At 34.9% G+C, this 26,632-nt stretch overlaps 1 pseudogene; it reads right to left on the bottom strand.

Moving 5' to 3' along the window:
• LOC140170863 (arylsulfatase B-like) overlaps nucleotides 1-26,632 on the bottom strand; it is a 35,531-nt pseudogene that overhangs the window by 5,457 nt on the left and 3,442 nt on the right.

The following is a 26,632-nucleotide window of genomic DNA, read 5'->3' as shown; positions in this document are numbered from 1 at the left end:
GCCTAGGCCTAGGTGTTTAAAATTATCCAATTGAATATTTAGTCGAAAAAGTTTTGATTTTTCAATGTTGTGCCGACCGATAATATGACTAAAAAGAAACTCATTCCAACCAACGTGTGCTATTTGGGAGTAGGCCTAGGCCTACATTAAGAGTACATTTCCTTGGGTTATGAATTATTAAAGGGAAAGATGAAATAAAAAATGGTATGACATGCAAGAAAGCGGAAGTAAAAATAAAATATGAAAAAGAAACATGAATTAATATTAAAATCGGGCATGACAATTGTCAAATTTAAACCTTAATTGTGACACGATCTGGTTCATGGGGAGGCAAATGGGGCATTTTTGAAAATTTTGTTACTGTAACTATTATACATTACACGTACAATAGGCTATCATTTTAAACACCAAAGGTCTAGCTTACTTGGTTCTAAAGTTATGAAGTTTTTTCATGCATATTTTCTTGATATGCCTTAAAATAATGATCTTTTAAAATTCATGTACTCTTTTGCAGTTTGAAACTGTTTTCATCTTTATTATAATGCTAGAACTCTATTAGGTATTGTTGAACTTATGCATTAAAGTCTCAAATTGAAATATTAACACAAAATAAATGTTATTTTTATGCGGTAGGCTATGCCTACAAAGTGTTTTTTATTGCGATCGTAATTTTTTAATGTTTGATAGTAGGCCTAATATAATCAAAAATACAAATTTAGGCTAAAAATAAAATAAGGACAAATCAAACAATTACAATAATAACAAAAACGGCAAATTAATAGTGCATGTTTATAAGTGTAATGAGTATTAAGGGATGTGGCTGTAGGAACAAAGACCAAACAAACATATTCTTGTTTACGCCGTAATATTGTAGTATTTCAACCATTTTACAACTTCAGCTGTGTAACTTGCAAAAATTCCCGCTAAAAAGTGGTTCTTTGAATTTTTAAAATACATTAAAAATCGCATTGGACTTTTCGTACTGATTATACTATAATGATTACCTGCCTATAATGTTCTGATCACACTATAGACTGGGATTATATGTGACCCCATTGCCAGGCAATTTGTTCCTATTGTTCCTTGTCTGGAAAAATTCAGGGACCGTGCTTTTAAATAACCCGCCAGAACACAATAAGGCCATTGACCTGTGTAGTGGTCATACGTTGTTCATTCGACCATAAAGATTTCTAGTCCCTCAGCAACTCATTAAAAATGCGTTGCATCAGGTCAGGGATTCTATTATAATAATTCTAATCCTTTCTTTGAGGTGAATAGATAAAAGAGAGTTCTTGAAAAACAGGTGTGATGTTGTAGATAATATATTATCATCAAAGTTGCTGGCATATAGGACATTTCGTGGAAGTGGCGCTTATTATATATTTCTTGTAAACACAATCTAATGTGGTACTCGCTACATGGAGAAGGTCGGTCTGCAAATGTCCATGCATGAAGCTATATAGTAGATATATTATAGCTGCATGTTCAGTGTAAATCAATTAAAATACTATAGCTGGATATCAAAAAATCGTGATGCATTCCTTCTTGTTATGGACGATATTAATTTTGATATTACTGTGACAAAATCCAGTCCCTTCTCAATTGATTAGGCTCCAGTCTTAGGCTTTCTTTTCTAAAAATAAATCATAGGGCCTAAAGGCAATTAAATATGGGCTAAACCCATATTCGGTATGCGGAAAGTTTTCATAGTCATCTATTACCTATACCAGGGGTCCGCAAATAATGTGGCTTCCCGAGTGGCGCGAGGCGCCGTTTAGATTTAAAATAAATAAATAAATAAATAAATAAATAAATAAATAAATAAATAAATAAATAAATAAATTCCCATGTTCTCCGTGTAAAGACAGGCTAAAATAGTGCAAAATATTGCACCAAATGGCGTCATTTGCGCCTCAACTTAAAAAAAAAACCACGTTAACTTCACAGGGGGGCACCCCTCTGACTCCCCCGGCCGTGCTAAAGCACCGCGAAAGCTGCTTCGCAGCCATTGAGTGGCGCTTTTCAGTCTTTTATTTCATGTGGCGCTTCAACAAACCTATTTGAGGAAGCCTGACCTATACCAGTTTTCACCCCGATGTGGCAGTGACGTCAACGCGTTGAAGCAGCTGTTTCGCTCGCGCATCTATGCGGTGTCTTTAAGCGCGTGCGAGTGTACACCAGCGCTTTGATCGAACGCTAGGGAGTGTAATGAAATTCATACAGTGCTGATGTCACTGTCATATCAGTAGCCTGAATCCTTCTGGCCTCTAATGACGGCGTCTTTTATTTACCCACAATCCGTCACTTTGCCTTATTCACCAACAGCACAACCCGATGACCGTGCGTAGTTGTTGAAAAACTGAAGGATCCAGTCTACCACATCAGGGTGAAAATGGTATAGCTTATCGCAAACCAGCCAAATTTGTATATGTTTGAATAGCTATAGAATACCCGTGAATATAGTGTCAGAAACTCTCACACATCTTGGGATAACCTTGTCATTAATGTGAGACAGAAAGCAACGCCATTTTGGGGATATATTTGAACATTGCGAGGGAAAACATTGCGGTTAAAGTAAGTTAATCATGAAATCGTTTAATTCTAATAATATCAACCAGTAACGGACACTTAGCCAAGACTATGTGAGAAGTTTGGGGTATGTAAAGCATTTTCTTGTTATAAAAACAAGGAAAAAAGCAGTCCAAAATTAAACAACTCGATATTTTAAAAAAGTACATTTTGAGAAGGCCTACGCTGGTTCTTTTAATTCTAGTTCAAAATCTGTTCATCACCTGCAGTCCGATTTGGTATCTACGGTTTCATAAAAGTATTGGGAACTCTTTTGGATGGTATTTTGATTTAAAAAAACGATACTGTTAAAAATATCGGTATTTATGCCAGCGACATTTCTATTATGTAAAATGCATTGAAAATTGCGGCTAAAAAGTGCATAAATTAAAATCGCGAACAGTAATAGCAACAACAACTATCTACATTCCAAGCGGAAACGCTTTTCAAAAACATACCACCTTTTTCGGGCAATCGCTGAAACCGAAATATGAAATTCTAGGCCATCTGTAAAAAAGTGCGTGAGCAGAAATGACCATGAACTTGGGTCACCGAAATAAGTGTTTATATTGGTGTCAGGCCTTTCATAGTGATACAACAATTAGCCCCCAATAATGGCTTTCATTTGAACCGTTATTTGTTAAACTGCGATTTTTACTTTTTGAGAAATCAATGAATGTATCAAAAAACTTTTCGAAAGTCGATTTAAAATGGCCTAACCCGTTAAGAATCTTTTTAAAATTTACTTGAATTTCTTTGCTGTAGGCCTATCCCGCGCGGCGGACCGCTATAAGCGCCTTCGTGCAAAAAAAAAAAACATTTTCAGAAAATGTAGGCCGAAAAACGCAACACCTATAGTATGGATGTTCTTAAGTATACTGGTGTTATATTATTATCGTATTGAACAAACAATAAATTCAGAAAGTATTAAATACTTGATGGAGTAACACGTATATTGTGCAGCTCTCCGAGACACTAGGAAAATTTCTTTATTTTCACCTCCTAGGTCGCTAGTTTCTTATTCTAACATTATTAACATCTAACAAGGACAGTATATTGTTAGATTTGAACGTTTATGGAGACCAGGAGTGGTAGAATTTTGTCCACAAACAGTCTGAAAACAGTGGCAAATTTGAACAGTAGCATGGCCAGTATGGATACACAGCGTTCACCCGGGCGTTCACAGCATTCAACGGGTTCGTCACCACCTCACCCAACGAGTTCAACACCCGTGAAAGCCAGTGAAAGCCGTGATAGTGAGTATCAATCACCTTCCCATTCAACGGAGTCACCAGTGCAAAGTAAAGAAAAAGAATAGGACTTTGAAAAAATGGTGTTGGCTTCTTTGAATAAGTTGATCAAGGGCCAAAATGATATCAGAAATGAGCTTGACACTTTTAAAGCTGATATTTGTAAAACTGTGGAATTCCAAGGAGAGGAAATAGCCGATTTGCAATCCCAATTAAAGGAGCAGAATACTTGTTTCAAGGAACTTTCTACGAAAGCTGACAATGCCTCGCAGTCTATCAATAGTCAAGCCAACCGGGCTCAACTTCTATTTGAGAGCATCAATAAACTGGAAAGACACTCGCGCAGAAATAATATTCGGTTGGTTGGCATACCGGAAGGTCCAAGTGAAGTTGTCATGGAAACTGTGAACCATATCATCAAGACTAAATTTGGACGAGATGATATTGAAATTGAACGTGCGCATCGGGATGGTTACACCCATCGTATGTGTGAGTTACGGCTTTTCACAATCCTTACTCACACACGCATGTACATTAAAAATACATGAATACGAGTTTTGAATTGGTTGTTTTGATATGCTTACCTCACTAATATCTAACCTCAGACAATACTTACACTCATTCGTTTTGCTTTGATGTTGTCACAACATATTAGGGAGCAGTCTTAATCATTTGGTAGTAAGTATGCGTTAAGTAAACGGGAGAAAAAATGAAAAGAATTCCCGACAAACACAGATTAACTAGCTCAAGAGGCCATGTTTACATTATTCGCACATGATTTTTACGCCGGAACTACAATGACCTGCGAACTTTTATTCCTGAGTCGCAGTCGTTATTAACAGTTCAGAAATCCCGCTAGCCAAGTCCGGGTAGCCAATATAAACGAATTAAACGATGCTAAAGAGGCTAACCCACAAATGAGCGTAAGAACCCATAATATCAATACGACTAAGAGAACTAGATCTACATTATCATATAAGTGCAGTCACTAAAAGGAATAAAAATAAACATGTATTGTAGACAAAATTATATTATTTCATATAGAAACAACCTGTCGTGTTTAAAATATTGCAACTGAATATAAATGAGACATAGCGCTACTGCGTGTAATGATATTGTAGTTCGTGACAAATAGCCACGAAGCGCCACGAAGTTATGAATAGACCAAGGTCAATATGATGCATGATGGGAAGTCAACATGCTGACATAAATAAACAATTTACGAAGGTGTTTGTTGAGAGATGGTGAGATTTTCATCGTTTTTTAACTCATTTAGACTCCGTAAAATTTTACATCCATAGTGCAGGTGGCTTTCCAACACTCGTGTGACCCTCTGAAATCAACATTTGTGGGGGAAGGAATGCGGTAAGATGTAGAAAAAAGTGATGACAATCTGACTGTATTTACGTTTACACATTTTGTACTGACTCTCTGGAGAACTTTTATATTACCTTGTTTGTATGGAGATGGTTTATATACCGGCTCCATACATTCGATGTATGTACGGGATGGTAAGCGTAAACAAGGAAGAGGAAACAAGGTCCCACGTCCTCGTCACATCTTGGTAAAACTGTTGCGTTATAAAGACAAAACGTACATCATGACAAATAAAAGACAAGCTCTACGTGGAGAATCATTCTTTATAGTTGAAGACCTAACTCACTGTGACTGGGAGGAAAAGCAACATTGGTCTGAAAAAGTCAGAGCCCTCTATGAAAAAAGGCATAAAGTTGCGTTTTGTTGCTGGCATAGTAAAGGAAAGGCAGCTTCGTTCTATGCCAGACCAAATGAAACATTAGAGGGAGAACGTTTACCTTCTCTAAAGAACAAAGCTGACTAAAAAAAACAAACAAACAAAAACTGAAAATAATGTCTTGGTTAACATGACCCAGGTGGTCAAAATCATTCTTCAGTTTACATGTATAAACTAATATGAATTGAACAAATCGTGATAATGTCTTGGTTAACATGACCCAGGTGGTCTAAATTATTTCTTCAGTTTACATGTATAAACAAATATGAATTGCATAAACCGTGATAATGTCTTGGTTAACATGACCCAGGTGGTCTGAATTATTCTTCAGTTTACATGTATAAACTAATATGAATTGCCAAATCGTGATAATGTCTTGGTTAACATGACCCAGGTGATCTAAACTATTTCTTCAGTTTACATGTATAAACCAATATGAATTGCCTAAATTGAAATAATGTCTTGGTTAACATGACCCAGATGGTCAAAATTATTCTTCAGTTTACATGTATATACCAATATGAATTGACAAGTCGTGAAAAATCTGTTGAAACCGGCCTAGGAGGTCACTATTAAATTTGTGTATTTTGATGTCTCTGGAGAAAATGTTCTGGACTGGACTTTTCCATTACATTTTTCTTCAGCTGATATATATTTTTATTTTTTTTGTGTATTTAGTTGTGTGTTGGTGTGTGTGGGGTATGTTGTGTGTTTGCTCAACTTGTCATAGACATGTAAAAAGTAATCAAAGGAAATTAAAATGTACTGTATGTAATAAGTATAACCACAAAAGTGTAGTAATCTTACAAATAAGGAATTCAAAGGAAACTTGAATACCAAATATTGGCATTGTAAATCATGCAATGAAGAGGTAAACCTACCTTTTAATCATATATGTATTGAGAATGAATATCTTTTAGAATTATATCGTTTCTTTGAAAATAGAACTGTTTTAGATACTAATTTCAAAAATAAATATGAAAATTGTTCTTTTGATCCAACTGTATTTCTAACTGATGTAAATGATATGAGTGATTCTTCTTATTTCACTGAGATTGATATTAACAATTTACAGAAAAAAACAAAGACTGGTATGTCAATTCTGAATTTAAATATATGAAGTTCAAACAAAAATTTTGATTCATTTAGAGATTTTCTTCACTGCTCCAACATGGAGTTTGATTTAATTGGACTTGATGAAACTTGGATGAAAGATATACCCCATGATTATTTTAAACTACAAGGCTATGATTTGGAATTCAAAAACAGAATACAAAAAAGGGTGGCGGTGTGTGTCTATATATCAGAAATGACATAAAATATCGTGTGCGAGATGATCTGGCTCAAATTCACCATCCTGAAAACGTCGAAAGTCTGTTTATTGAAATTGAGAAAACTGGTTCCAAAAATATTATAATTGGTGTAATGTATCGACCGCCGGATCAAGATATGAAAGTTTTTAACAAGTTTATAGACACATTAATGACTCATGCTACAAAGAATCAAAAGCTTGTTTATCTCATGGGCGATTTCAATATCAATTTGTTGAATGAGGATATTCATTCACACACTAATGATTTTGTCGATATTTTAACTTCTCATTCATTGTAAACGAGTATAAATAAACCGACTAGAATCACATCAAAATCAGCAACGCTCATTGATAACATTTTTACGAATTCAAAATTTGATCAAACTTCTGGTATTATTTATACTGACATAAGTGATCATTTACCCATTTTTATTACCACTGATCTTAATGTATACAGACCTAAGAAAGAAAATGATGAAATCGAAATACGTGATCATACACATGAGAATATGGATTATTTTAAAAGGGAATTAGATAAGGTCAATTGGACTTATGTTTGTAATTCTGATGATGTAAATGAGACATACTCAAAATTCATATCTAAATATAATGAAATTTATGATATATGCATTCCAAAGAAAAGGAAAAGAGTACACACAAAAGTGAAGAAACCAGAATCGCCCTGGATTTCATTTGCCTTGTTAAAAAGTATTAGAAGAAAAAAAATGTTTTATACAAAATATCTTTAAAAAAGCCCACAGAAAACAATATTGAAAAATATAAAAAGTATAGAAATAAGTTAAAGTCTCTTTTGCGGTTGGCTAAACAAAACTATTATTGTGAAATTCTTGATCGTGAGAGAAATAATACTAAAAATACATGGAAAGTCCTAAATTCAATTATTCGTAATAAAACCAATAAATGTTCTGAAAAGTTTGTATCAAAAAGTAGTTCCTATACATGCCCATCAGCGATTGCTACTGAATTTAATAAATATTTTGCGAACATAGGTCCTTCTTTAGCATCTACAATTAAGCAATCAGGAAATGACTATTCATCATATCTTAAGAAGGCAAATGATAAGACTTGTTTTTTTAAACCTACTAATGAAGATGAAATTGTAAAAATTATCACCAAACTTGGAAGTGGTAAAAGTTCTGGTTATGATGGTATGAAATCTGATATAGTAAAGCAAGTTGCAAATGAAATAGCTTATCCACTCATGCTTATTTTTAACCAATCAATTTACTCAGGTGTTGTACCCGACGAATTAAAGATCGCAAAAGTTGTGCCAATATATAAAAAAGATAATCCCGAAGTTTTTGGTAACTATAGACCTGTATCGGTTCTACCATGCCTGTCAAAAATTCTTGAACGTATAATATACAATAGGTCATTTGACTTCTTAGAAAAATATAATATTCTGTATAAAAAATAATATGGTTTCAGAACTAATCATTCAACATATATGGCGGTGTTAGATTTTTTAAATGATGTTACTAAGGCCAGTGATGAAGGCATGAAGACCTTAGGTATCTTCATGGATTTATCAAAAGCATTCGACACGATTGATCATGATATTTTATTGCATAAATTGTATCACTATGGTTTTAGGGGAGTATCTAATGACTGGTTTCGAAATTATCTTTCCAATAGAAAACAATATGTTCTATATAACTACAGCAAATCTCCTCATGAAATCGTTTCTTGCGGTGTTCCGCAAGGGTCAATACTTGGTCCTCTTTTATTCATTTTGTATATGAATGACATCAGCAACACATCACAGATCTTAAATACAATTTTGTTTGCTGATGATACCACGGTATTTTATTCTCATAAAGATGTATCTGTATTATGTAAACGTGTAAACACAGAAATTCAAGAGGTTTCAAATTGGTTCAAAGCAAATAAATTGTCATTAAATGCAAAGAAAACAAATTTAATGTATCTTGGTACCCGTGCACAGACTAGTAGTGTAATAAATAACAAAGAATTTGATATCATCTTGGATGGGTGTAAATTAAGTAGAGTTAGTGAAGCAAAATTTCTAGGAATTACTATAGATGAACATTTGACTTGGAAAAAACATGTTCAAAATATTGGTAAAATTTGTACCAGAAATATTGGTGTACTAAACAAAGTTAAATTATTCCTGCCAAGAGACGCCATGTATAAATTATATTGTACTCTAATATTACCTTATCTCAATTACGGTTTATTACTGTGGGGAAATGCAAATAAAGAACACATGAATAAAATGTACCGCCTCCAAAAACGTGCCATGAGAGTAATCTCCAATAGTGATTATCTTAGTCACACTGAACCAATTTTCAAAATGTTTAAGGTATTAAATATTTTTGATATGTTCAATAAGGAAGTTGCTATATTTATGTTTAAGTATAATAACAAAATGTTACCTAGATCTTTTGAAAATTTCTTCCAGACTCACAAAGAAAATCATAACTATAATACAAGGAATAGGAATGATTATAAAATACCTATCCACAAAATCAACAGTATCTTAACGGTTGGACCAAAAGTATGGAATGCATTGCCAAAAAATGTTAAAAAGTCAGCAACCTTAGGCCATTTTAAATCAAACTTGAAATCTGTTTTTTGATATTTACAAGTAAAATTCATTGAAATGGTAACATTTGGTTAATACTACTGAATTTTATATAAATAAATGTTTTACACATATAAATTTATTTTTATGTGCATACCTTTTTATTACATGCCTATGACATTTTTGTCGTGGAGTGTGAGGTGAGAAATCAAGTGTATTATCTTTTTCCTTTCAGGCTTGGTATATTGTATTTTTTCATTTTGTGTATCTGTGTTTATATATTTAGGCTCTTTAAGTGTTTCAGGGGGCACAACATTTTACAGGCTTTTGCTTCTAGTTGTGTCTCCTCCATCGTTTTATCATGTTTGTTATTTGTATGTTTTAATTTTTGATGGAAATAAATTTGATTGATTGATTGATTGAAAACAATTTATTCTAATAACCAAAAATAAAACCTATGCGTTTTCCATTAAAAAAAGGACAGGCCTAGGCCTACTTCGCATTGACTAGGCTCGCGCGAATCGGGCTGAAAAGCATCGTAAAGTTTAAAAACAAAACTATAGTAGTATCAACATCAAGTTTGCGGGTTTTAAAAAAGGACATCTGTGAATATCAAACTGCAATATTTCACTTCAACACAGAAAATCTCAAAAAAATTCAAAAAGTACTACAAAACATTGTGTTTTTAGAGTAATAATCACAAACATGGTCAGCTGTGGTTGATGAAAAGGATGTCGACCCCAGACACGGAAATGCCAATTTTCACTGCCGTCGTTGGTGGCGCGCTGTATTTGGAATCGCGAGAATTGCTAGCGGCGACAGCCACATGACCACCATTGTCTACAAAATGATGCACAAAAGACTAATATCTTTATATATCGCGTTAAGTTAGAATGGATATCGCGAGAACCATGTTCAAACTAACGAACCCCAGAGATAATGATAAACCCCCCTTTATACTACAGGGTGTCCCAAAAAAAAGAGGCCCCTCATTGCGCCCTCATTTTCTCCTATTTTAGAAAAGTTGATCAAGTATATGTTGGTATGTAAATAAGCCTTTACCCGTTAGCTTTAATAAACCGAAACAATTATTTCAATCGGCTCATAACTTTGGAAGATATGCCCTTTTAAAGAAATGTGTCAGTTTTTCACTCTGTCCACGGAGGAGGTTTGGCTACTTCAAAGATTGAAAAGTGCATATGCCATGCATTTATATAAAACATTCCTTGATGATAACTTTATAAAATAACAACTTTATTTTAGGGAATGGGCTTTACCGGTGGGCTTATGGGTTATGGATTTGGTTAAGTATCATTAATTTGGGCGAAGTTGATGTGGGATGGGACTTCTTTTGTATACTTGCAATTACAGGGTGTCCCAGAATGATTTGTACCGTGTTTGCAAAAATAACTAAAAATAGAAGACGGACAGTGTATCTATTTTTGATACCAGCATTATAATGTTGGACATGTCTCCTACTTATTCTGTTAATTTCAGCACGCTACCTTTATTTGTTTTGGCGTGGCATGCAATAATGTAAAATCGATGAAAAATGACTCGCATACCTTTGGAAAATGGCACGATACGATTAAATGAAGAACGTGAGATGTTTGGCACAGCATTTCGATGACAACTACTGTTGGGGTTGCGCCATAAAGCTTGCTGGACAGCTGCAATGTTCGCTCTAGTTCTTACAGTCTTACGAGCACCTGAAGCTTCACTCTGCCGATTCCTGACAGTTCCGTGCTCGTCAAACTTCTTTACGTTATACACTATCGTCTAATGAATCTTCTTTGCGTCTCAACATAGCTGCCGGTTTGCCAGTAAGTTTTTGAAAGAAATCCACGCTGCTGTACAGTAAATTGAGGGACCGTCTTTTCTGTACCACAATCAGTTCGATCTCTGCAAGCATTTCAAATGACATGGACCTCACACCACACTAACTATATTTAAAACTACCGCCAAAGAGAGAATGGGATTAGGCCACAATTCCTTAATTCCATATAATGATTGCTTTGAAACGTCATAAATAATAGATAGTTATCGGCTATTTAGTGGAAATATGAACAGGGCACAACTAAAATACCTGCATAACTTTTTCCAAATAACTTTATGCTGAACGGTTAGTAGGCCTAATGTTACAGATTTTCAAAATAGGTTGCGTTGTCAAAACTTAGAATTCACCATTTTTACGCAATCTTCTATAACTTCTACTGGAAACGTCCAATTTTTAAAATCTAAAAAATCTTAGAAAGCTAAATATATGTAGAACTTATAATGCAAAACAATTTGATCATTCAACATGTCCTTCATACCTAAAAAATTCCATCTTTCCCGGTACAGATCATTCTGGGACACCCTGTACTTATGTTTTTCTCGGTTATTGTATGCCTTTTTGTTTTATTATGTTTCTTACTTTCTTACTTTATTGTTTCTTGCTTTCTTTTTATTGACAACATAAGTCATTTCTCTTTTTGGAATAAAAGGTAGCCCTGAGAAGGGCTGTTTAGTTTGTCTTTGGTTCTTTTGAAGTGAGTTTACTGTGCTGCTCTGCCCTCTACCTGGTTGCCTCCTTGACGAATACAGGTTTCAGCCCTAGTCCTCATTGCATCAATTGCGTTGCGAATATAGCAGTAATACGTTTGCAAAGATCTTGGATTTTGCCACAAATGAAGAAATCAAGTGGTGTTAAGTCTGGTGATCTTGCAGGCCACTCCACAGCATGACCCATTCCAACCACTCTGTTTGCTATCCGTGGACATAGTGAAAAACGGGTACTTGTCTTTAAAAGAGCATATCTTCAAAAGTTGTGAGCCGATTGAAATAATTATTTTGGTTTATTAAAGCTAACAATTGAAGGTTTCTTTACATACCAAAATATATTTGATCAACTTTTCAGAAATAGACGAAAAAGAGTGCGCAATGTGGGGCCTCTTTTTTTTGGGACACCCTGTATAATCGGAGACTTAATGAAAACTACTAGCTTACGTCTGACGTCACCTGGCGATCAAATTCAGAAACGTTTGTTTACTATTTGTCGTGACGATTGTCATTTCCGAATCGGTACAGCGTGCCCTATTTTGCACCGTCAAATATATAAACCGTCTCAAAAGTTAGGGCTTAGTAATTGAAAACTTTCATTCACGATGGCACCAAGTCAATGATGCCGTAGTTGCTTTTTGTCATTTCCGCATTTTGTTGCTATTTGAATGTAGCAGATGGATCCACCTTCCTTTTACGCGCTACCAACCAATCATAGGCTGTGCCGGGAGTTGATAGTGAGACGCAAACTAGGGGTTTTAATTCAGTCTCCGATTATCATTAACATTACAGAAGGCGACGTTATCCAAGCCCGTTTGAGCCACTTCATGCGACCGTGAGAGCCTGCAACGGTGAATTTTGAAATAAATATTTACCTGTGGAAAATATTATAATAGTGTTATTATAAAGTCCAGTTTCCTTCAATGTAGTGGTGATATTTTGTACAGCTTCGTCAAGACAGCTTATCATTCCAGCCAGTGTTACTCGATCTTCGTCTGGTATAAGTTTCTTGAATGGTTCGGAATATTGCTTTGGAACTTGTAGTGGATCATGCACATCATGGAAAGGTAGATATATAAACAATGGCTGCAATATAAGAAAAAAGTGGTAAATAAATTTAGTGTGCATCATCAATGTAACAACTGGATTGATAGATTTCCCCTGATTTTTATAATGTCGTAGGCAGGGAACAATTGAATGAGAAACAATCAACTTGTACCTTTGATGATTTATAATTTTTCACGATTTTCTGCACTTCTTGAGTAAAAACAAAGGTTGCGTACTGCCCAGCATATTCGTATGCTGGCCGAAAGCTACTGCTGGTGTCATCATGGAAGGCATACCCTTTGAAAGAATAATTTCCAAAACTATGTCCTCGGTAGTGAGTGTAGTAGTCTTCATTTCCAAGGTAGTAACCTATAAAAATGTGATGTGAAAAACAATGTAACGATATTATGTTGATGAGTACGATGTAAGAATTACCTTGAAAAATGTCTCAAAAAATACATTGATGCCAGTTGTATTCCTGTCTGACACTATCAGACAATATTGCGAAAAAAACTCGCGGGCGAAGTTAAGGCCTATAAAAATCAAAAATCTTACACAAAAAGACACAATTCCCTGCCTAATTTTAACACCAGGATTTTTTATAGAAATTGTATATCCAAGCACTATGTTTTAAATGACATTACTGAAGAAAAGGTGTATCACTGAATTGTTCTGATTTTAACATGTATCGATCGACTTTTAGCGCGACTATACATAACAAAAGAATCGGTTGACCAGCGTTCAGAGTGAATGAGGTGTATGAAAATGATTTACTCAATACTCCTTCGGTTTTAAATCAGAGCGACTTTATGTAATTATAACTATACTAAGAGCAGTGTAGATTTAATAACGAAGACATGTTGCATCGAATACTCTACGTCGAATAAAAAGTCTGTAGCGGACCTTTTAAGTAATTTGTTCAATCGATTACCTAAGTATGTGTCGAATCCTCTTTTAGTTGGTAGACACTCTTTTTTGTAATGTCCGAGATGCCATTTACCGATCATGTGAGTGGAATATCCCGTCTCTTGCATTTTCTCCGCCAATGTAACCTCGTCTAAGGGAAGGCACTCTGGCATACAAGGGTGAATAGTTCCATGCTGCATTCCGGTGTGAACCTATTGAAAGATATCAAATTATAACATGTTTACCAGTAACAGGGATACACAAGATAATAAGTACGAGATAGTCCATCCTATTTCTTAAAGGGTGTCACAACATTATGCCTTATACCGTATGATAGAAAATTAATTATAAACCACGAATCACATGGTTTTATTTGAAACAAACTTATATTGACCTTAAAATGAATTAATACAGTCGTCTCCCAACACGCGATATTAAAAATTCCCGGGCGCTGAAATTATCCAGTGGAATGACGTCCCAGTAATACAATAAAGGCTGACAACAATTGAGCACAAGTAACAAGGACGTCATTGCACTAGCTAATTTCGGCGCGGGAATTTTGAATATCGCGTGTTGAGAGCCGGCTGTTTTTATTCGTTTTTATGGTCAATATAAGTTTGTATTAAATAAAACTATGTGATTCGTGTTTGATAATTATTTTTCTAACATATAAGTAGGGATGACCATCATAATTTCATGTTGCCCCTTTTGCTACAAAAGATTATTTTCTGGAAAGAACTCATCAACAGAAGTATTTTGGTGGTTAAATGGTCAAAATCGGTCAAAAACTTTTCGAATTATGAATTTTCAAAGTTTCCCATTCTGACCGGTCATTGGAACGAAATAAATTGACAAAGTCTAAATATAGCAATGTGAGCAAAATTGGTATAAGCATATATTTACCTTTTTATATTTCTTTATTTTAATATATATGCAAACATGAAACAAGCATATTGTGAAAGTATCAAAGGGGTTTCTTATGAAATGGCACTTTACTAGTCAATAGCATTAAGTATTTCTTCAAACCGAGGCACTGAAATCATGCTTTTAGAAAACATTTGCCAAAAATCATCCATAATGGCCAAAGTGGCACAAAATCAAAAGTCCAGTGTGAACTTTTTTTCCACAACAATATACACTACACATAAGAAAAATACTAATGTACTACAAGGGATTTTCAACATAGGAATCCAAACAATCAAGTACCAACATGCACAGCTTTATCATGATATCACTTCTGGGGTTTTAACAAAATGTTTAACCTCTATTGTGATTGGCAGCAGCATATGGTATCTCTTTGATAGCTGATAATGCCCAGCCATTCAGCAAGTGGCTAATAACAGACCTTGATAGGCTTGAATGAATACTGTCATGTGCTACAAAACCATCACATCCAGGGCCTGGTCACACCATATGCTACAGAGAGCACAGTACTTTAACAATGGAGTGAAAGACTCATTATTGATTAGGCGCGTATTTTAAAAGTACAGCTCCTGTGCGTGTATAGCAGCAAGTCAGTGCAGATGGTATAAATATAAGAAAATGTTTAGGGTTGAGATCAGGTGAATAATACAACAAATGAGCATGAAACTTCACATTTATGTTCAGAAAGGTGTCTATTTAACATGATTCGAAAGGTGTTTGGAAATTCCAAAGGGAAGCTGGTGATTTAATTTTTAACTCAAGATCTACTTGTCCGTTTTTTTTCCTTTTTACAGAGGGTATGATAGAGGTAATAACAACAACTCTGCCAAATTACAGCTCAGTAGGTTAAGGTGTTCACCTGATCTTTTTCATCTGAATATTTTGTGCCATTCTGAGCAGTGCTGCACTGGGCCACTGGCAATTAAGCGCACTGTGGCGATTGACCAATTTTGACTCACACTTACAGAAAAACCAAATAAGTTATGATGCTGTAATTTACAGGATAGTTACAAAACATAATTGGCATTAACATCTCCAATTTTTACAGAAAAATTATGAAAAATAAAAGAATGAGCTCAATTTAGAAATGTCTGTGCAAGCAGTGCACAGTTGAGCTCCCTGCATGTCTATGGGAGTGTTCTAATCAAGTTGATGGTTCATTGGTCATCCCTAATATAAGGCATAATGTTGTGATTGCCGGAGACATCCTTTAAGCTTTAATTTATTTCCAGCGGCTTTTTCACCATTATACATAATATATATTATATACCACTAAGCTGCTGTAGTGATCGGGTGATAAAGAATGGACAGAAACGTATTGAAATGTTACTTAAATAGTGTAAAACGGCTTTGTTTTAAAATAATTAATATATAAAGTAATGGTGAATGGACGTTATAAAACGCGTTTCTTGCTTTCATTCCTTGTCATCACTTCATTCCTTGTTTATGTTGATTGCTTGAAATGTTTCATTGTTACATCAGTGACGTTGGACTAACAGCATCAAATACTGCACTAAATTACCATTAATAACTAGTAGAAATCAAAATGCAGCGACAATTATTGACAAAAAAGAGAAATGACAGAAAACAAGTTTGATAAAGTTGGCAACATTAAATAGCTTTATCGCTTCTTGTATCCATGACCTACCTGATATCGTCCTGTTAAAAGTTGACTTCTAGTCGGAGTACAGGTTGCTTGTACATAACAATTACTGAGTATAACACCTTCAGCGGCAAGCTTATCGATACTCGGCGTCTTCATAGCTGACCCATGGTGTTGACCGTTATAACCTACATCATTGCCTCATTTCAAATATATAGTTTTAGTTTTGGTTTTGGTTTTGGTCACGTGGTTTCCTATTGTCCTGCCTAACCACTTGAATCACAAGATATCGATCTCTTTGTTTCTACCTTTTGTTTAAAACTAAACATTTGTGACAGGTAGTTTCGGTTTTGGTTTCAGTTTCTTATAAGTGGTGTGACGAATAAAATTACAGGATTTTCGAGTTACCTGATCTAAGTATACAAAAGAAATGTTTAAATTTCGCAGTGCAATATTCACGAGCAGAGAAGTCGAACAAAACAGTCTACATTTGAAAGCATTGATTTAGTTTGAAAGCATTGGCTTGAGACTACGAAATAGCCTAAGCTGATTTCACTGTGAAAATATATAGACCATCGAAATATTTGCATTCGACATTACAAAAGGGCCACTACTGTAATTGTATAGGTGCTATAAACAAAATCGATTCATGTCCTTAATCCCATGTACCAGAATCGATGGAAGGCCATTATATGACCTCTAATAACCTAATGACTTTTACTGAAGCAATTTTTACTGCAAAAAGTAGAAGATAGAGGGGATAAGATTGGTGTGTGTGTGTGGGGGGGGGGGGGTATGTTTCATACAAACAAACAAATTCCCCCACCCCACCCCATCCTTCAGTATACGCGCATGTATATGATTTCTAGGCCTAGAACTCGTGAGTGTAATATGCCACCTACCTTCGACAGAGAGCATCAACTGTCGTCCGTGGGATAGATTTCCGATATCAATCATGATAATAATTATGTTAGCACAATAGGCTATTGTATACTTCTGGTTATATCCCCTATACTGTGTCCTCCCAGCATAATAGTGTTATGATTGCAGATCAGATCAGCTATACTTTTTAATCCCTTGATTTTTGGTTTCTGAACAAAAGAGAAACCAAAACTATATATTTGAAATGAGGGATTGTAGCCTAAATCATCAACAAGAATAAATATAATTTCTGGTTTTCCTGCTTGTGTGTTTTCATTTGTGTGATTAGCTTCAAAAGAACGATCGGATTTTGATCCGTCAGTCCAAGGCAACATCATGGAATAATTGATAGGAAGAGGCACTCCCTAATTAGCATGAGGCCGCATTCTTATTTAAATTAGCAATTGTGTTATAAATTCATATTCATGTTTACCAGTAGCACTTTACCATAGATGAACTCCTGGATGGGGCAGCTTTAATTAGCATGAGGCCGCATTGATATGTAAATAGCGTATTGTTATTTAAATTTGCGCCCAGACGTATTGAGGGCGACAGTCATGTTATCCAGACGGAGAATGGCTGCATATGCCGGGCATGTCAATTTGCTGAGTGAAGGCTGATAATCACCTTTCTGTATAGGTAATAAGCTAGTATATTTCGTGTACCAGTTGGTTATAACAAAAAATTAGTATCATATTAAATATATTAAATGTATAAACTTTGAAATTTACATGAATTTGAAGAGCAGAGCTTCGAAATGTAGCTAAGTCAGGTGATGTGAAATTCTGCTGCGTGACCCCCTCTGCGTGGTAGAATTATATTCATAAAACATTGAATTTAACAGATATCATGGGTAGCCAACCACAATTTATCAGCATTTAAAATATATGTTAATTAACCAAGATAAATAATAAAGAGTACAAATGGCAATTAACTAGTAAACAAGCCTGAAATCTTAAGACTAGGGGTCTGTTACCGTCAAGCAAAATTTTAAATATGTGGACAAACTCAAAAAAATAGAAATCCTTGATTCTTTTAGCATGGAAAGGGTTTAGGGGGACATTTTAAAAATGACATTTAAAAGTTGCATTTGGCCTGTTGGCATGGTAACGGACAAAACAAATTTTAGTCGAAAATGACCAAAATTTACAATTTTCATATTTGAAAAAGGGCAAAGTTTGGTCGAATGCCACAAATATATAAGATGTGATATTATTTTTTATTTTTTATTCAGATAAGGGCATGCTTTGGTAGTCCTTGCAAATGAAGAAAGAGCTTGTCACTCTTTTAAAAGATCCTTTAATTTTAAGTAGAAAAAACACATTTTTGGGCAAAAATTGTAAATGTCATTTTACCCCAACATTGAAGGGGTGTAACTGTAAAGAAGAAGTTGATATTTTGTAATTGTATGGTGGCATAGCTAGAGTGAACCCTTGCTGACAGATATATAGTTTAAAAAATTGGGGTCTCAACTTCTAAAGAAGTTCTGACTTTTTAAAAGTACCAAGGTTTTGAAAAAATGTGTATTTTTTAAGGGGAATTTATGGCAAAAAAAGACAAATTTCGCTTAAAGGATTGTGTTTAAATAACCGTAATGAAATAATTATTGAATATATTTCTATTGATGAAAAGATTAAGTGACTTCTTAAATTTTAGTCTCAGTTTTAAATGTTACAAACAAGCTATATTTTTTTAATGTTACAAACAAGCTATATTATACATACAAGCCTTTTAAGCATGTTAAGCAGATTAGACCGGTTGCAGTGCTATTCAAATACAGATAGAGGGCAGCGCTTGGAAGACAGGTCGCTTTTATTTTTATAAGGTTTGCAAATTGGGAACTCAAACATATGTCATGTGCGGGGGGGGGGGGGGGGGGGGGGGCAAAGATTTGTTGGCAGGCTGGAAGGGGCAAGCAATTCTTTTTGGCACGCCGTTTGGAAGGTTTAAGCCTAGCCTTCAACATTAGGAAGCATGTAAAGTTTCATCTCCAGCAGATGGATCTTCAGGGAATTCAACATCAGAAAATGTTAACCAAGAGACATTTGAAAATCATCAACATCATGACAACATGTGCTGCTTTTAACATCAGGCAGCTACTAGTACTAACCCAGTACAATCAACAGTGTTCACCAATTCTACGAGAACACCAATCAGCAATAGGAAGTATGTGAAGCTTTATCTTCAGTAGATGAATCTACTAGCTATTCAGTTACCCAAGGAAACATGTACATCGACATACATAAAGCATTGAAGCATTGACACTAGTAGCTCACATTCAGTCAGGAAAATATGACAAAATTACAAACATCAAAATTAAAAAGCCTTCTAGCCAAGATAAGAGGAAATACAAGCGGACAGCAATGCATTCTTTTTGAATCAGAGATATGATTAGGTCATGAATTGGCCCTAAAGGTTATATACCACTAATAGGCCTGGGCGATACATGGAAATACGACGAGTAACTATTTGTTTGCATGCCATCTGAAAAGACTGCTTTAAAATCGCTGAAATTGACCAAGTAATATAGCCAAAAAAGTACTTTTTTAGGGTTTGATGCTTCAAAATGGTATATTTTCTCTCATTATATGACATTTTTGTTGTAATAGTACCAAAATTCATATTCAGGAATGCAAAATACAAAATATAAGCAATGCAAGAATACAAGGAGGAACAAAAACTGTGGACAAAATCTGGACAAGATGCCCAAATTAATGCAGGGTGACATATTATAAATCCACGAAATTATCACATTCTCTTTATGTTTAAACCATATTTAGATTGTTGGTGAGGTATTTCAGATAAAGTCAATCAATGAGTCCATTAGTGAATATAGGCCTAAATAAGAAGTAGAAATGATTATTATACATGGAAAACCCCAAGCCTACTCCAGAGTAGTGACCAACTGAAATATAATGTGTTTTATTTGGTTTCAATAGTTATAATCGATTTATCCATTGTTTAGGAAGAGTAGAGATTGTAAAAGACAGATAACCACCACCAAGAAATCAATGCCCATGGTAACCATTTTGCGCCCAACTTTGCACATTTTTCATGCATTAAATCATATGGCTGGGGGAGGGGTCACTGGCAGTTTACTAAGTGCAAATTACTTAAATAAATGATAACCGATGGTTATGATTGGTCAATGAATTATTCTGGGTATGTTATTTGCAAATCACAAGCCAATAAAGGATTTTTTATACTGTGAAAGTGCTATGTAATTAGCTAATTTTTATCGAAAACAGCGAACTTTCTTCAAAGTAAAACTTCGTTATGGGGTAAAGACCCCAATTTTTTTATTGGTTGGTTGATCATCCCCATTCATAGTCATTCTCATCCAACCCCTGACTTTAATCAGCAAACTTCTTCTTGAGAGTTATTGAATTTCAAAGTTATACCACTTTTACTAATGAAAAAATTGCAAAAAGAGGGATTTTGCATTGCATATTACACAATATTCTAGGTGGGTGAGAAAACTGGCAATACTATTTTTGTAACGTCTAATACATAGGTACCGGGTGTCCCAAAAGTCCCTTAACATTGTGAATTTGCCATAACTTGCGTTGGGTTAATAGTGTTGTTACAAAAATTGCACAGTATGTAGATAATTCTTTTAGAAATGTTATGATACCAAACATGCCTATGTGGTAATGACCCTTTGGCATACAATTAATGGATATCTACCGTACCGTAAAACCCACTTTTGTAAACGCAAAATAAGTCTCGTCATTTGAGACGTGAACACGATATAACGTGTTATCATTTTAAAATCTGTTTTGTTTAATTTGGCTGTGTTTGTTTGATTTTTTGTTTGTTTGTTTTCAATGCGTAATCTTCATTTTCTGTTTTATCTGGGTTTTATATGGAAACTACTTAAGATCTTTTCTGAGGATTCGATGAACAGTTGTACGCGGTACGTTGTTCTCCATTGAAAGTCGACGTACTGATCGCCTTGGGCTTTTCGCCACCACTCTTCGTATGACATCAATGTTTGTAGCCGATCTTCCTGTTCTTCCACGCCCTGCCCGAAGTAGATCATGAACAGATCCAGTTAATAGGAATTTCAGCACTAGTTGCTGGATTGTATTTCGGCTGGGTAGTGCATAATTTACATTAAACTGTTCCTTAAACATTGCTTCAGTGAGTTTGTCCGACTTTGTCTCGGCAAAGAACCATACGACCTGAATCCGTTGATCTATAGGAAATTCATCTTCACTTCAACTGTTTTAAAGTAAAGTTTAATATTGTCAATATATCCTAATTACAATCTAAAACAGCAGTCACGCTTACGCTAAGCCATGTAATCCATGAATGTTCATACCTAAATGTAGCGTGCGCAGTGAGTGAACCAACTCTATTGTTCAGGGAAGCACATCGTTCATGTTCTTGAACAAAGAACACCCCAGCTTGCTTTTGTGGGTTTGATACACACATATGTATAGTCGCACAGTAAGGTCAAAGGGTCATCAATAATACTGTTTTTGGTATCAGAATAATTCTAAAATATCTATCTATATGAATATGTTCTCCATTTTGGTATGAAGTAGGAAATATTTGAGATATGGCCAATTCACAATTTTAAGTTACTTTTGGGACACGCTGTATTTATCAGCAGCAATTTAAATTGTTCCATACTTTTTGCAATTTCATTAGTGCTAGCTAGAAAAATGTGTCTTTTTCGAACTGTAAAATTGAAAAAATGTACTTTCCCTGTGGCAATCTTCAAAGAACCGTTACCATGGCAACAAGGGATTTTCGAATTTTTGATCAAGTTACAAAATCATTAGACCCAAATACCTTTCCTATCACAAGATTTAGGCAAATTCCATGAACCTTTATTTTTGGCTTTGTCCGCACATTGCTGAATTGATCCAGACCCCCAGTCTTAAAATGTTGCCACGTGATTTCCCGAGCACATGATATGTTAACATGTGACCACTATTCAGATTTACCGTAAATATTTGGAGTATGCTTGCACATCATGCATATACACTGTGCATTTCTTTACTTCCGTATAAAATCAATAATTCATGCTGGGAGCCAAGTAACATTGTCTGCTCAGAGCAGAGTGGTATTTTATTTTACTTGAGAGCATAATAGAAATACATAAAGACGAATAAGGCGCCATGATGGAAGGTCAGGTCGGGTATCAAAGGTTATTATAACTTAAATACTACTTGTATTTCCCACCTTGCCGCTGTCACATATTTCTTTCATATTATTGACAGCAAGTCCTAATTTTGACTTTGCTATTGCAAAATGTCATTTCATATCAAATTAGTAGACTTTCTTTGAAAAAACATTTCACTGGTGCCTGATGGGAATACCCGTCCGCCATTTCATTAAACTGGATCGTTTTCGCCTGTTTTGTGCCCAGATGTATTGGGGCGCGCTATACTCTCATTGAACAGGCAAAGTTCGCAAAACTAACAACGTTGTTATTTGCCAAACTCAATTAACATGATCCAAGGGGGTCGAACATGAATTGTTCATAACGAGCTATAACGGATCGATAACTGGCCTCACTTTCTAGCTAGTAAACCAGCTGAATTTTTCATAGATTTTGCGTTGCTAATAGAACAACCGTGAATTTAGTGTCACCCCCTTGACTTTACACCACCAGGTAGGGTAAGCCATGAATAATTTAGTGTTGTAAAGTCAAATAAGCTTAATTCTTTCCAGTCTTGAACAAAATAGTAGGCGGAGGCGATCTCGGTACCTCTCGGTTGAAAGGCACAGCGTACGACCACTACGCCAAGTAACTATCTGCTGTGAGACGTGTGATTTTAATCCTTGATATTGCTCAATGGAATAAATCGTGAAATTAAATCAATAATAAAAGAAGCAGAGTTTTATTTTGGGCTCAAATTGGAGACAGCTCTACTAGAGAAAAGGAAAATATTTGTCTTTGCTCTAAAGAAAATATTTAAGTTAGAAAATAAACAAATAAATTTAAATAAATATTTTGAAACAGAATGTTATGCCAAAATTGAAAAAAAAATATATTACAATAACTTGTGTGTACTATAATTTATTATTTATTTATTATTAATTAATTACTTACTTACTTACTTACTTACTTACTTACTTACTTACTTTACTTACTTACTTACTTACTTACTTACTTACTTACTTACTTACTTACTTACTTACTTACTTACTTACTTACTTACTTAATTAATTAATTAATTTATTTATTTATTATTTAATCACTAACATTTATACTCACTTCATCACTCACTCACTTAAAATTAATCTCATTCTGATGACAAAACAACCCAATTAATTATATCATGAACAATATTATTTAAATTATTAAAATTTTGTAAATTTGACCAAATATTTTTATAATTGTCCCAGAAAGATTAATTTGATTGTAGGTGCATGCAGTAGAAAATAGTCTAAAGACAATATATGCAAAGTTTAAGGCCTTTTATGGTGGGTATACTTTTGGAGCTACATTTTATTTCAGGTCGAAATATGGTGAAAAAATAAAATGAGTAAAAAACGCGTTTGAAAATTTAAAAAAACGTTGTTTTTAAATTTTTTTTATCCGATTTGCATAACTTTTGAAAGTTTGTTTAATGTATTATCAAAAGTGCATTATGTTAATGTGTCTAATAATGAAAAACACATTGATATAATGATGATTTTTTGATTTCTCTTGACACCTGTCTCACTTTAATTTCAAAATGGCAATTTATTGCTCGCATTTATTTCAGAAAAATTAATTCATCCACCAATGCCAAGAAATCTACCGTCACCACTGTCTATTTTACCATAATGACAGATTCAGTAATCATCCATCTTACAAAATAATATTGTGTGAAATAATATATGGTCAGTAAATCAATCAACAAATCAACTCCCTCCTCTCAATTACTCTTGCATTCATTCATTTACCTGTTATACCTTCACACTTTATTCCAACAATCAATCATCAATCAATCAATCAATCAATCAATCAATTCATCAATCAATCAACCCATACATCAACATATCAATCAGTCAATCTGTCAGTCATTTAGTCTCACGTCATAACAAGTCATAAAATTAAAATTGATCGACAACTTGATTGGTCGATCAGTTCATTGTTTGATGGTTTGATAAGTCTATTGGTCGAAATTGACTATTATATAATTATTAATATTGTTATTGTTTGATTGATTGATTGATAACTTGAAGAATTGATGTATCAATTAATTCGTTGAGCCGTTGCAAGTGACTACGTGAAATGTTTAAGAGCTGAGTTACTTCAATAGGCCTAAATTAAATAAATAAATAAACAAGCAAATAAATAAAAAAATAAATGAATAAATAAATAAATTAATTAATTAATTAATTAATTAATAAATAAATTAATTAATTAATTAATTAAATTAATTAATTAATTTATTAATTAATTTATTAATTTATTAAGTAATTAATTCATACATTCATTCATTCATTAACTAATTAATTATTAGATGAATAAATAAAAGTTGTGCAAGAAAAATCAATGCAATAGATGTCCCATTTCGTTTACGGCTATCTATCTGTATACCGTATTTGTTTTGTTTTCATAAAATTGCTGTATATAGGCCTATTTCTCTTTTGAAATCATTAGGGCTGTGCAATATTTATGATCCCTGGGGAGGGTAAAATTGGGGGGGGACAAGAATTTTTGGCGAGCCGCAAGGGGGACAAGCAATTTTGGCCAGCCGAGAGGGGGGGGAAAGCGATTTTGGCACACATCCATGGGGTGCGTTTTAAATAAAACGCTCTAAAAAGGCTTCGAAAAACAGTACGGAAACGCTTTAATATGCAAATTTTCCTGCTCGCCGCGCTCGCAACATAATAAGCCATACCGCATGATACCCGCAAATCATTGGCATGTGCAAGAGGGAGGGGGGGGCTAAGAATTTTGGCGGACCGAGAGGGGGTGCAAGCGATTTTTGGCAGGCTGAGAGGGGGGAACGATATTTGGCGGGCCATTCGGACATTTTACCCCCGGTAACGTACTGTTATCATAAGCCTTTTTAGAGCATTTTATTTAATAGGCGTAGGCCTACCATGAATAGGGCCTAGGCCTATGTGCAAAAAAAAACCTCCCCCCGGCTCAGAATTATTACACAGCCCTTGATAATCTCCGGGGATAATCTCCAAAATCATTCAATCATTCTTTTGATAGACCTAAACTCTTCTAGTAGGCCATAGATTTTAAATACTATGAGTAGGCCTATACGTATTCAGCAAGTGACATGTACAAGTGCTATAAACGCCGTGCATCAGTGTGTCACTTCATTAATATTACTAACCGGCTCACACGCTGTAGTGTATAAATCAAAATTCAAAACACTCGGGTGATTACATAATCAGTGGCCTCAGCTCAATTGAGGGCGTTTCAATTTATTACGTGATTTGGGAAATGCACAAGATCAAATAGAACGGCGAGTAATGATTATTTACTTGTTTTAAAAACAAACTGCTTAGGGCGGTAATACAACGTGTACGTCCGATAACTATAGATTGAATGATATTTATCATCACACGAGGAAACAAAACAAACGAGGTCAGTGGAGGTCAGTGGTCTCAGCTCTCAGAGGGGGCGCACTTTCAAGCTTGGTACTCGCATTGAACAGACAAAGTTCGCAAACTGAATGGCGGCTTTATTTGTCAACCGTAATTAATATAATCAAGGGGTCGAACATGCTAATATCCATAACCGATCGATAAATGGACTCATTTTCTACCAAGCAAACCAGCGGGATTTGTCATAGGTTTGCGTGCGTAATAGAATAACCGTGAATTTAGTGTCACCCCCGTGGCAACATGTATAGTAATCCGCATACTACGAGTACAGTTAGAGATAGCCCTAGAACTCTGGCCATAGTATCCGTTTTTACTTCCACTAGGGCCAGAGGCACTTACATTGAAAAAAATTGTTGGAGATCATGCGCGTATTTTTTTTGGGGGGGGCTTTGGGGGCGCCAGCCCCCCGGCGTCAAAGTAGGGGGCGGCAAAAACGAAGGGGCGGCGGAAGAAGACGGGGCGTCAAAAACAGGTGCGGCAAAAACGAAGGAGGCGGCAAAACGAATTAACAAATAAAAAAGGGCGCAAAAAATTGAAAAAGCATAAAAATTTTTGCTAGCGCCTAAAACCGGTTTTTTTTTTTTTTTTTGCTTTTCAAACGACCGTGAAAAAATTGGGTCAACCTTTTCGGGCTGTTAAGGAAGGGGCGGCAAAATTGTTTCTTTTC

This window comes from Amphiura filiformis, chromosome 15 (genome assembly GCF_039555335.1).
Source record: "Amphiura filiformis chromosome 15, Afil_fr2py, whole genome shotgun sequence".
NCBI classification, from domain to species: Eukaryota; Metazoa; Echinodermata; class Ophiuroidea; order Amphilepidida; family Amphiuridae; genus Amphiura; species Amphiura filiformis.
Note: the sequence above shows the minus strand (reverse complement) of the source record. Positions and strands in the feature narration are given on the sequence as shown.